Source organism: Malus sylvestris, chromosome 13 (genome assembly GCF_916048215.2).
Source record: "Malus sylvestris chromosome 13, drMalSylv7.2, whole genome shotgun sequence".
NCBI lineage: Eukaryota > Viridiplantae > Streptophyta > Magnoliopsida > Rosales > Rosaceae > Malus > Malus sylvestris.
In genome coordinates this window covers 40,168,702-40,180,344 of record NC_062272.1, presented here as the reverse complement: position 1 = coordinate 40,180,344, position 11,643 = coordinate 40,168,702, and the positions used below count along the sequence as shown (strand labels likewise).

The 11,643-nt window shown below is 37.5% G+C and overlaps 1 long non-coding RNA gene and 1 pseudogene across 1 annotated transcript; one reads left to right on the top strand and one right to left on the bottom strand.

The window, feature by feature from the left end:
* Positions 1 to 1,159: 1,159 nt before the first annotated feature.
* LOC126595737 (uncharacterized) lies at positions 1,160 to 9,983 on the bottom strand. The gene is made up of 2 exons (XR_007613670.1): positions 9,943 to 9,983; positions 1,160 to 1,277 (listed from the first exon to the last, which is right to left on the bottom strand). It is a non-coding gene; the product is annotated as an uncharacterized LOC126595737 (long non-coding RNA).
* On the top strand, positions 7,906 to 8,012 carry LOC126598264 (small nucleolar RNA R71; annotated as a pseudogene).
* Positions 9,984 to 11,643: the final 1,660 nt, after the last annotated feature.

Below are 11,643 nucleotides of genomic sequence, written 5' to 3'. Positions count from 1 at the left end.
TTCAACAGCAATTGGGACTTGAGAAGTCCATGCACCCAAGGAGTACACTCCTCCCTCCTCGAAGAAGAGTTCAGTGTGCAGGCTTGCCCGAGGGCGATGAAGGCCATTGAGAAGATATCGCATGGTGGAAATTCCCTTGCCAGTCTCACAGGGAGATTGGGTTCCTGTAGCTTTAGGTGCCATTGAGTAAAGTTGAAGGAGACTGAGAAAGCAAAAGAGGATTTTCTGGAAATTATGAAGGTTCCGAGAATGCTGGGAAATTCTGGGAATTCAAAGGCTTGGAATGGCTATGGTATTTTGCTAAAGGGTTTAGGAAAAGATTATATAGTAAGTGGCCAATTAAAAGTGAAGTTCGTGGGTTAGTGCAAAGGTCTTGTTAACCAACAGTTGCTTAAATGGTGCAAGTTCTGAGCAAAAGGGTGCTGATGTAAATTTAAACTAACCTAAATAATAGATTAATTTAAACCAAATTAAAAGCGCAAGCGCACGAATCAATTGTAATAATATATGCAAATACGAGGTCGATCCCACAAAGATTGCTTTTAATACCAATTCAACCAGTTGATTACGTAAAATTACTTAACTAGGAAACAAATGATCAATTAATTGATTATAAAAAAATAATTAAAACTTCAACTTAAAATTAAACTAGGAATATGAATAACGAACACACAACAAATGTAAGTTTGAAAGAAATTAATGTGATGAAAGCCTAAGGTTATGAATCCACCAATAACAAGCCTATTCCCTTTTCTTCAAACCAATTAGTATCCAATTACCATGCCAATATTTAAGGTTGTTCTTTCTAAGATATGAATTAATCCTTTGTCAGGCATCAACTCGTGTGCCTATACATGAAAACTATATCCTATTGGTTAGGCATACAGTTAAACACATACAAACCCATTAAGCACAGAAGAATTATGTCAACCAAGTAGGACTAGTTTGATATTGGTCATCCTCACTAGTTTGTCTACTCTTCTTAATCTTAGTTCCAATAAACCTAATTGATATTGGTCATCCTCTCAGATTTATCTCATTATCTAGAAACAAGTTCACAATGATGGCCAGTCACAAGAACATTTGAAACTAGAATAGATTAAGCACAAAGATTAAGAACTAAACATGGCATGTGATCAGATAATAATCAACAAGAGACTTCGGAAATAATCATGTCATGGCTTCATCATAAACCTTAGAAAAGTAAATTAGTTCCACATAATCATCCACGAAATCACAAAAGAAATCATGGAAGAAAATAAAACCCGAAAAAAAAACTGGTAACACACGCTAAGAATCCTTTCTGCACTTTTTACGACTTTTTCTCTCTGTCCACCTTTTGAGACAACCTACGGCCCTTTTTATTTCCTCTAGTAAAACCCTGAAAAGTCTGATAAAAACTAACCAAAAAGAAAACAAACTCCTAAGTAATTAATGAAACAAACTAGGAAAGAGTCCTTTTTGACTTGGGAAATACGGCATCTGACTTGCACGCCAGATTTGGGGCCGATTTATCTTCTGGAAAAATATGTAAAAATATGGAAAACGTAGCTTTATCTCTTATCTTTCCAGGCATCTATCGCACGTCACTAGGAAAAATCGGGAAAGCCTCCAAATCTTCATTCTCCCATAGCTGTGCAATTCAGACGGGAAAGTTACTTATGCGGGATTGATTTGTAAAACTGGAACGTTTGGCTACATGAAAAATTACGAAATTTGGATACAATGATCTTCCACCTCTTAGCTTCCTTCTCCAATTAGCTTTGCATCAAAAATCCTCCAAAAAGTTGAATTATCCCCAAAAATGTTCTAAGTGCGCAGATTGGCTGAAACTGAGAAAATGAAAGTAATAAGGCTCTTTTATAATCAATTCCTTAACAAAACTTAGGGTTAATTAATATGAAAATATGATAAATAATGCACCTATCAAATACCCCCAAACTAAGCTTTTGCTAGTCCTTGAGCAAAACAAAAATAAAAGACAAGGAAAATAATAGACCTTCCAAAAAGTAGCCTCAAAGCAATCTAGAGATGGTCACCAAACTTAAGAGAATTAAACATTTTTCAAAATCAAATTAACCAAACCTTACACAACATTCTCAAGCATGATGAGTGACATAACCAATATCAATACAACTTACTCAACCCGGATAGGTATATGCAAACCAAAGCTTCCACTTCAAATCCTTTACCATGAATATCACTCACAGAGGAATCACACATTAAAGGGCAAAGTGTTTCACTCAAATCATGATATGCAAAATAAAACCCCATAAGCTCGCTCTTCATATCATGTCTCCACTAATGTAAATCAATGCAACACCAAAGATCAAATGTGTTAATAAGGGTTGTAACATTTGGCTAGGGTATGAGCTATCAAAGAATGGATAGGGAAAAACTAAAACTTAAGAAATACCAAGATCTCCTCATAATGTACTTTCGGTGGGTCCTCTTTTGAAACCTGAATTTCCTATTATTGGCGTCCAGGACTCATGTCATAAGGATGGAACAATTTCAAACTCTTATTTCATAACTTCTTTTGATATCTTTTCTTTTCTCTCTTTTTTTTTTTTTTTTTTTTTTTCAGGAATAAATAACAATAACAAAATAATACTACACATGGTACCTCGATACATGCCACATCTTTGTTGTAGAACCCAACCTTTATCTTCATTGAAGTCCCCTTGGTATTCCTTAAGCTATAGGGAATGGCTAATATAGGCTAAATGGTTAGGGATGAATGTGGGCGATGAAAGAAAAGGCATAAGTGTTTGGCTTCAAAAGGGTAACTAGGGATAATATAACATAAAGGGTTGGTTAGAAAGGCTCAAACGGTCCAAACATGGCCTTCATCATCTCCCTAATGTTGCATGACTTAGGATTTCGCCTCAAGAGATATTGAAGCAAGTTCTAGTGAATGATAATGCAATCATGAAACTCACAAGAAAGAATATGCAAGAGGCTCAAAATCTCACAAGGGTTCAATAAGTTTTCACTTAAAATCCACATATAATTCTCTAATAGGAGATAATCATACTGATATTGGTTATTGGTATAAAATAAACTTGAGAATGATCATGTAAGAATTAGATTAACCATATCAAGCAGTTGAATTTTCACATAAAAAGAACAAATTCAAATAAGTCGGTGACCTAAAAGAAAGCAACTTATTATCATTGACTTATGGAAGATCTAACAAAAGAAAACGACTCAAGAAAAAGAAAATCTTTTTGAATTTTTGACACTTTTTTATGATTTTTTTTTATTTTTTTTTTTTGTTTTTTTTTTATAAGACTTAAATAAAAGACAAAACATAGCACAAATAACCAAAGGAAAATATCATATGCCAACAGAAGTTGCAAACAGCACGGTGCAAGTATGATAAACCACAGGCATTTCAACCTTTAGACAAAGATTCGATCATAACTTTTGACAGAAAAATCCGATTTTCATAATCTTTATATGGCTGGAAAGAAGACAAAAAATTGAAGAGGACAACGTGGGAAAAATCTTCAAATTCCTTTCCAAGACTATGTCGGATGTCTAAGGAGTGACAGATGACAGGGCTTCAAAATAGGCAACTTCTTTGATTTCGGGTAAAGTTGCATCCAAGTAATGCTTGAGACGGTGCCCGTTAACCTTGAACAACTCTCCATTTTGCAGATTCTTGATTTCGATGGCACCATGAGGCATAACTTGAGTTACTTCGAATGGACCAATCCACTTAGAACGCAGTTTGCCTGGAAAAAGACGAAGTCTGGAGTTGTAGAGCAAAACTTTCTGACCAGGTACAAACTCCTTTCGAATAATGGCTTTGTCATGAAACTTTTTGGTGCGTTCCTTATAGATTTTGGCATTTTCATAGGCCTCGTTCCGCCATTCTTCAAGTTCATTTAACTGAAGCTTTCCCTTCTCTCCTGTAGCTTCCTGTAGCTTGGTACTCAAAGTTCAACCTCTTGATAGCCAAATAAGCTCTATGCTCCAATTCGACAGGAAGATGACAAGCCTTGCCATACACCAAACGGAAAGGAGACATTCCAATAGGCGTTTTATATGCTGTTCTATACGCCCACAATGCATCACTGAGCTTGAGAGACCAATCTTTGCGCGATGCATTTACCGTTGTTTCTAAACTCTTCTTGATCTTGCGGCATCTCATTTCTCTTTGATATGTTACCTAACCGTTGACATCGATCACAAGTAGAACAAAACAAATATGCATCCTTGAAGAGTGTAGGCCAGAAAAATCCACTTTGTAGAACTTTGGCAGCTGTCTTACTAGGCCCAAAGTGTCCTCCACATGCGTAACTATGGCAAAATTTCAGAATGCTTTCTTGTTCAGTAGCGGGCACACATCGTCTGATCACTTGATCTGAGCAGTATTTGTAGAGATATGGATCATCCCAGAAATAAAACTTCACTGTAGAGAGAAACTTGTTTCTGTGATGAGTGTTCATATCAGGTGGTAAGACTCCACGAACAAGGTAATTGGCGACGTCGGCATACCAAGGGACCACGTCATGAATGGCAAAAAGCTGTTCTTCTGGAAAACTTTCATTTAAGAGCAGCACGTCTTCTTCTTCATCTTGGACATGTGGAAGGCGAGATAAGTGATCTGCTACTACATTCTCAGCTCCCTTCTTGTCTCAAATGTCCAAATCAAATTCTTGCAGGAGCAACACCCACCGGATAAGGTGAGGTTTTGCATCTTTTTTCGCCAATAGGTACTTGAGTGCTCCATGATTAGTGTATACAATCACTTTTGAGCCAATGAGATACGATCGAAACTTCTCCAAAGCGAAGATTACAGCGAGCATCTCTTTCTCTGTGGTGGTGTATTTCAACTGCGCATCATTCAAAGTTCGACTTGCATAGTAGATGACATGAGGAAGCTTCTCTTTTCTTTGTCCTAAAACAGCACCCACTGCATAATCACTAGCATCACACATTAGTTCAAAAGGCAAGCTCCAATTCGGATCAATGATAATAGATGCAGAAGTGAGGAGTTGTTTCAAAGAATTAAAAGCATGTAAACAATCAGTATTAAAATCAAATGCAGTATCTTTGGCAAGAAGATTGCACAACAGACGACTAATCTTAGAGAAGTCATTGATAAAGCGTCGATAAAATCCGGCATGTCCAAGGAAAGACCTCACTCCCTTCACAGATGTAGGGGGCGGCAATTTAGATATCAAATCGATCTTTGCCTTGTCAACTTCAATGCCCTTGCTCGATATTAAATGGCCTAACACAATTCCCTATTTAACCATAAATTGACATTTCTCCCAATTCAAAACAAGGTTAGTTTCTTTACATCTTTCCAACACCAATTTCAAATTTGCCAAACAATGATCAAAAGAAGAACCATAAACAGAGAAATCATCCATAAAGATTTCAATAATTCTTTCAACCATATCAGAAAAAATACTTATCATGCATCGTTGGAATATGGATGGAGCATTGCATAAACCGAATGGCATGCGTCTATATGCAAAGGTTCCATAGGAGCATGTGAAAGTTGTCTTCTCTTGGTCCTCTGGAACAATTGGAATTTGATTATAACCTGAGTAACCATCAAGAAAACAATAATGTGAGTGACCTGCTAGCCGTTCAATCATTTGATCAATAAAAGGTGAAGGAAAGTGATCTTTGCGAGTAGAAGAGTTTAATTTGCCATAGTCAGTGCACACTCTCCACCCAGTTGTCTACCTTGTTGGCACCAATTCATTGTCTTCATTCTTGACCACGGTGATTCCGGTTTTCTTTGGAACTACTTGAATCAGACTAACCCACTTGCTATCCGAAATCGGGTAAATCACACCAACGTCTAAGAGTTTCAAAATTTCTTTACGCACAACCTCCTTCATGTTGGGATTTAATCTTCGCTGTGCTTCTATGCTTGGCTTGGAATTCTCCTCCAAAAAGATTTGGTGCATACACATGGTTGGGCTTATGCCCTTGATATCTGCAATAGTCCATCCCAGAACCATTTTATACTCTTTTAACACTTGTAACAGCTGCTCCTCTTCATAATTACTTAGGTCAGGTGCAATGATCACTGGAAGCGTCTTGGATTCACCAAGAAAAACATACTTTAAGTGCTCAGGCAACAACTTAAGTTCCAATGCATGAGCTTGCTCAATGGAAGGCAATATATGAGGTAACGCTGGTCCTAGAGGTTCCCATACTTGCTGCCATCTTAGTGCATGAATGGGGGACGAGTTCAGAGCTGCAATTACGTCCATGGCTACTTCTCCTTCCATATTGAACTCTGGGTATTCAATACATGTCTTCAACAAATCTGCCGAAACATTCTCCAAGAAATTGGCATTGACAATAGGAGGAATAAGCTCGATGTTGCTGCACTCCTCTACATCCGCTGGTAACTTAAGTGCTTCAAACATCTTGAATTCTATGGATTCTCCTTGAACTCGCAGCTTGAGTGTGCCTGCTTTGAAATCAATTAAAGCTCCAGCGGTTGCAAGGAAAGGACGACCAAGTAAGATAGGAATGTTTTGGTCTTCCTTCATATCAAGCACAAGGAAATCTGCTGGCAAGATGAATTGGTCTACTTTGATCAAAACATCCTCAACAAGGCCTTTGGGATAAGTCACTGATCGATCAGCCAATTGCAAAGAGACGGATGTTCTTCGTAGCTCTCCAATACCTAGTTGTTCATAAATAGAAAATGGCATGAGATTAACACTCGAACAAAGGTCTAAGAAAGCTTTATTAAATTTAAAATCACCAATAACACATGGGATAGTAAAACTCCCTGGATCTTGTAATTTTGGAGGCATCTTCGTGATCAAAACCTCGCTGCAACAATTGGTAAGCTCAATCTGCTCATGATCTGTAAACTTCCTCTTGTTTGTGCAGAGACCCTTCAAAAACTTTGTGTATGATGGAATTTGTGCTATAGCATCAAGTAAAGGAATGTTGATTTGAACCTTTTTAAATTGCTCCAGTATATCTAACATATTCTTGTCCTTTCTTTGCCTTTGAAATCTCTGCGGGAAAGGCATAGGAGGATCATAATTCGTCAACCTTGGAGCAGGAATAGGAGTAGCGAGTGGTGAAAAAGGTAGTGGAGCTGCTTCTTTGTCATTCACTTCTTGATCCTTTGGTTCTACGACTTCTTCCCTTCTATCATAAGGTTTACCACTCCTCAATGTTCTAATGGCATTAACTTGCTCTTTGCCTCTTGGATTAGCTTCGGATTGACTTGGAAAACACCCCGGTTCTCTTTCACCCATTGCAGCAGCGATTTGACCGACTTGTGCTTCCAATTTGCTAATGGCTTGACTATTAACTTGCTGCCCTTGCTGGAGAGCTTGCAAAACTTGCGAAACTTGCGAATTAGCTTGAGCCATTTGAGCAAAAGCTTCTTCCCAAGACGGTTTCTTGGTTTCTATAGGTGCTGCTCCTTGTTGCCATGACTTGGATCCTTGGTTAAAATTATTCTTCCAAGCTAAATGAGGATGCTCTCTCCACCCAGGATTATAAGTATTTGAGAAGGGGTCGTTTCGTTGACGATTAAACGCATTGACTTGATTAGCCACTTCAACTTCTGGACAAGTACCACTTTGTGGACAAAGATGAGTAGGATGAGTCTGAGTAGCACAAATCCCACACGGTTCTGCATTCCTGGATAATATAGTCACCACTGCATCTAATTTCCTTGATAGTGCAGCCACATCATTAGATGAACTTACTTCATATGCAGAATTCCGAGTTAACTCTCTACTATCCCATTGAGATGAATTTGCAACAACATTCTCAATGATAGTAGTAGCTTGATCTGGTTCTTTACCTAGTATATTCCCATCCGCTGCAGCATCCAATCTATGTCGACATTCATCACTCAAATGTTGGTAGAAGTATAAAATTAGTTGCCATGGTAAAAACTAATGGTGTGGACAACTAATTATCAAAGCTTTAAATCTCTGCCATGCTTGAAAAAGTGGTTCTCCCTTGTTCTGCCTAAAGTGAAATATGTGATCCCTCAACCTCTGAGTTCTAGATTGAGTGTAAAACTTTTGAATGAACTTACTAGAAAGTTGAGTCCAAGAGGTAATTGATCTCGCTGGCAGAGTCTTGAACCAAGTTCTAGCATCACCCATGAGAGAAAACGGGAAAAGCTTTAGGCGAATGAACTCATCGGAGACGCCTTTAATATTCTATGTCCCACAGATATCCAGAAAGTTATCTACATGTTCACTAGCATCTTGATTCTCATCACTAGAAAACTTGGGCAACATGTTAATAACATAATCCTTAATCTCATAAGAAGAAGTAGCATCAAGTTCAGGATAAACTATGCATAATTGTCGAGAAGAAAATTGCGGCATAGAGAAATCTTGAATAGTTCGGGGCACATCATCGTTATTGCCGTTTGCAGCCATCTCTTCCTGTTCGTTCTTCTCCTTAGTCTTCTCTTCTCTCTGTTCCTTGCGAATTTGCCTAAGCTTTTGGTCAATCTCTGGTTCGAGTTCCACAAGCGGACTGTTTGAGGAACGGGTAGCGATCATTCACCTGAAAGGAACTAAAGAATGATTTCAGTAATATGCTTACGAATGCGCTGCAGTAGAACTGATGATGATTAATACAACCAGCAATTAGTTTGAATGAACACAAAGAAAAAAGTGACCCAGAGAAGTCCAATTCCTAATAATACCCGGATTACACCACACCCACACGACTCCAACTAGCAAAAGGGGAATGAAAAGACACGGCCAACCGAGTGAGAAATTGATGTTGGTAAAAACAAAATTCCAATTGGAAGACTAGAAGACGCGGGATGAGAAAGGCAAGCTAAAAGCCAAAAGAAGAGGGTAGCTACGAGACAATGATAACCGAACAATAATAGTCAAACAAGGAGAAGTCTAATTGACAATTCAATTAGAGAATGCAACTAACGAATATTTTTTTTTTATAATAATATAAAAACGAAAATAAGGTAAAGAACATAAACAAAGGTAAAAATAAAATAACAGAAAATAAAATTAATAAAATCAACTAAGTAAAGGGTAATCAACAAGCCGAGTTGGGATTAAGGGACAATCCCCGACAACGGCGCCAAAAACTTGATGTAAATTTAAACTAACCTAAATAATAGATTAATTTAAACCAAATTAAACTCGCAAGCGCACGAATCAATTGTAATAATATATGCAAATACGAGGTCGATCCCACAGAGATTGCTTTTAATACCAATTCAACCAGTTGATTACGTAAAATTACTTAACTAGGAAACAAATGATCAATTAATTGATTATAAAAAAATAATTAAAACTTCAACTTAAAATTAAACTAGGAATATGAATAACGAACACACAACAAATGTAAGTTTGAAAGAAATTAATGTGATGAAAGCCTAAGGTTATGAATCCACCAATAACAAGCCTATTCCCTTTTCTTCAAACCAATTAGTATCCAATTACCATGCCAATATTTAAGGTTGTTCTTTATAAGATATGAATTAATCCTTGGTCAGGCATCAACTCGTGTGCCTATACATGAAAACTATATCCTATTGGTTAGGCATACAGTTAAACACATACAAACCCATTAAGCACAGAAGAATTATGTCAACCAAGTAGGACTAGTTTGATATTGGTCATCCTCACTAGTTTGTCTACTCTTCTTAATCTTAGTTCCAATTAACCTAATTGATATTGGTCATCCTCTCAGATTTATCTCATTATCTAGAAACAAGTTCACAATGATGGCCAGTCACAAGAACATTTGAAACTAGAATAGATTAAGCACAAAGATTAAGAACTAAACATGGCATGTGATCAGATAATAATCAACAAGAGACTTCGGAAATAATCATGTCATGGCTTCATCGTAAACCTTAGAAAAGTAAATTAGTTCCACATAATCATCCACGAAATCACAAAAAAAATCATGGAAGAAAATACAACCCGAAAAATAAACTGGTAACACACGCTAAGAATCCTTTCTGCACTTTTTACGACTTTTTCTCTCTGTCCGCCTTTTGAGACAACCTACGGCCCTTTTTATTTCCTCTAGTAAAACCCTGAAAAGTCTGATAAAAACTAACCTAAAAGAAAACAAACTCCTAAGTAATTAATGAAACAAACTAGGAAAGAGTCCTTTTTGACTTGGGAAATACGGCATCTGACTTGCACGCCAGATTTGGGGCCGATTTATTTTCTGGAAAAATCTGTAAAAATATGGAAAACGTAGCTTTATCTCTTATCTTTCCAGTAATCTATCGCACTTCACTAGGAAAAATCGGGAAAGCCTCCAAATCTTCATTCTCCCATAGCTGTGCAATTCAGACGGGAAAGTTACTTCTGCGGGATTGATTTGTAAAACTGGAACGTTTGGCTCCATGAAAAATTACGAAATTTGGATACAATGATCTTCCACCTCTTAGCTTCCTTCTCCAATTAGCCTTGCATCAAAATTCCTCCAAAAAGTTGAATTATCCCCAAAAATGTTCTAAGTGCGCAGATTGGCTGAAACTGAGAAAATGAAAGTAATAAGGCTCTTTTATAATCAATTCCTTAACAAAACTTAGGGTTAATTAATATGAAAATATGATAAATAATGCACCTATCAGGTGCGACGACTATTCAATTATTATTTACGCCTCGGTTTGCAGGCTCAACAAAGATTGAAGGGGGCACTGTTTGGGTTAATATTTGAACCTTGGGCTGCAAGTATGTGGAAGCCCAAAGATGCTGATTAAAAGAAAACTTGCCCGAAGCCCAGCATCAAGCCGAGAGACAAGTTGTCACCTTCCCATTAATGCATAGGCCATGTGCCTATGATTTAAAATGTCAAGTGATGAGGACTAACTCACAATCAGCCAAAAAGCACTTTTCAGTGGTAGCACAAATAAAAAGCTGATGACTCACTACCCTCCAAGTGCTTTTGGCAAGAGCAAAGTCATTGCAGTCGGGCTAATCTACCTATAAAAGGAGGAAGAGGCCCCAGAGACAAGGACACTCAACCAATCAAACAAACAAACATACAAACTCTGCTCTCAAGCCAAATTTGCATCCAAAAGCTGTAATCAGCCAAGATTTTAGTCCTTTTTAGGACCATTCCCTACAAAAGCCATCTTTTGTCTAGTTTAAAGCTCGGCTATCACCCCTAGTTGCGTAGTATCGATTCCCTTGTGTAAACTTGTTTATCATCCATCCCTTTTTAGCGAATAAATCCTGTAAACTGAAAAGAGAAGTGATTGCAAGAAGTTCAACCGTTCAACCTTACCCGACAAGGTGAAATCTTGCTCAAAACTCTTTGTTTGTTTTATAAGTTAATAGATCTACTACTTAATGTCTTCTCCAAGATGTATTCAAGTCATTTCCATCAATTTTCCCATTATAAGAGTTCCGTTTGCATCCAGATCTGGTTAGTTTAATGGACATGCTATCATTAAAATCAATCAAGAACCAAGTGGACTCCCTCCATTCGAACATACAAGACTATGAATTGAAAGTCCTTGTTCACAAGGCAAGTAAAAGAACTTAATGTGGACTTAACCCGTCCATGACAATCCTTTGATAACAAGAAGTTTGAGTAACTTGGAGCGCAAGTAATTGGCGAAACACAATCCTGTTCTACATCCGCTATACTGAGATAGCAGTGGCACGCCTAGCACTT